The sequence below is a fragment of the Branchiostoma floridae genome, chromosome 6 (assembly GCF_000003815.2).
Source record: "Branchiostoma floridae strain S238N-H82 chromosome 6, Bfl_VNyyK, whole genome shotgun sequence".
NCBI lineage: Eukaryota > Metazoa > Chordata > Leptocardii > Amphioxiformes > Branchiostomatidae > Branchiostoma > Branchiostoma floridae.
The window spans coordinates 2,703,326-2,705,432 of record NC_049984.1 but is presented as its reverse complement, the minus strand read 5'-3'; positions in this window follow the sequence as shown (position 1 = coordinate 2,705,432).

Here is a 2,107-nt window from a genome sequence, read left to right as displayed (position 1 = left end):
TTGTGATACAGTCAAACCTGTACAGCCATCTTTGCTGAGATTAGACGTGTTCTTTGGGGAATGTCTTTGATAAGAACTTTGATAAAGGCACGATAAGGAAATCTCTTTGTCTCTGTTTAGCTTCACCTGCATAAACTATGTACCTGACGTTCAAGTGGGCGCAGGTAACGAGGTAACGTAGGCTGACATTAGTTGTGTTCTTTTAGGAATGTCCCTGATAACAACTTCAATAATAACAAGATAGAATCTCTGCGCCTTATTTTATCTCCACCTGCGTATATACCTGACGTACAGGTGGGCACAGGTAACGTCACCTGACGTCAGTTGTGTTCTTTTAGGAATGTCTCTGATAACGACTTCAATAACAAGATAAAATCTCTGCGTCTTATTTTAGCTCCACCTGCGTGTGTACCTGACGTACAGGTAATCGGTTGAGTGCGCCTTTGTGCAGGTAACACCCAGGTAATTACGGCAGGTGAGCTCTGACGTGCTGAAATGTCAGGTGGGATGAACAGGTAGTCTGTCTGGTGTCCAGGTGATTCACCTGTGTCAGGTAAGGTGTCTGAAGAAATGAGGGAGTGTCCATTCTGCATCTCTGAAGCCACCTGTAGAATGTCTACACTCAGCAGAGTTTAGGCCATACAAATTTAATTTCTTGGTTCTCGGATTTTTAAAAGTGATAGCAAGTGGGCATCATAAAGCTAGAGGGTAGGGAGGAAAACTTGAAAGTGGCAATATTCACCTCATAAAACTGAGTGCACAAAGGCACAAGCCTGGTCCTCAGGCTTTGTTTTCATTGTGTTTTTCCAGCTGAGGGTTTTTGGAAAATATTTTTAGAAATCCGAGAACCAACAAATTAAATTGGTATGGCCTTAGGCTCCGCCCTTTTTTTTTTAAAAACGTTGTTTTAGTTGTTTTTATCGGGCTTGCTATTTTGTACTATCTTGTATTGTCAAAACCTACAAGATAAAATACAAAATAGAAAGCTCGATAAAAACGACTAAAAAAACGTTTAAAAAAACAGCCTAGATGAGATCTTCGGGTTGACAAAGAGACAGAGTTCGTCTCGAAAGCTTCCCCAAGCTAATTGAACTTTAGTTGTGTGTATGTTGTTAAAATGTTTTTTAAAAAAAACAGCTGGAGCCTAACCTCTGCTTGGAGAGTATAGAACGTCATGCTCGACTGCCCCTCTCTGCTAGAACAAGATATCAACAAATACTTGATACCAGAAATACTCACCCAGTACAACAGTGTAGCTTTCAATCAGTTGGGTATGTCCCAATTTTCTTGTTCGTCAATATCAAAGTTAGTCTGTCACAAAGCCCTGAGGTTGTCAGTCTCCTTTACACCTGTAGAAGCTGATCTAAAGCTTGTTGGTAAGTGCTTGCTATGAAATATCTTTCTATTATGATATTCTTGATCGTTTGTACTCTAGTCCTGGCCTAATCGCTAGCCTTGGCTGTAAGCCAGGGGTGGGGTGATACGTTAATTACGCGATTCCAAATAGTGTCTGTACTACTCTGTTATATCTTTCTATTAGACTCTGTAGAATGTCCGCTGCCCCTCCCTGCTAGAAAGCTGTGTCCTACTTGTAGGGACAGGGCCATTATCGCACAATGCAAGGTGCAGCGGGCGCACTGTCACACCTGACCTTTGGCAGTGGCTCAGCCGTATGGACGGTTAACCCGCAGCGCGTCAAGGGTCATTATCAGTGAGACGATAATTATAGGGTAGGACGGTCAACAAGATGCTGCGAAAATTGGCTGAGGTTGGAGGACATACTGTAAATGCAACAACTTTCGCAGTGGTTTGATGTTCACGTTTTTTACGGTGCCCGGTTCACCGTGAATATAAAACTACAGCAAACATTTTTCCATAGCAGTAAGAGACTACAGTGCATGTTGCTACCGCGAACTTATAACCACCGCGAAAAGTCCTTTTTCCCGCTACTGCGAAATTAAATCCCAGAGAACTTCAACGCATTTACAGTATTTTATTTTCAGCAGTCTGTGTTTGCAAAGTCAAGATTAGAGCCCCAGAAAGACAACTCTGTGCTGTCTTCTCAGTCTTTTGAGTTCAAGTTTTGCTCAGTTTTTAGGTACAGCCT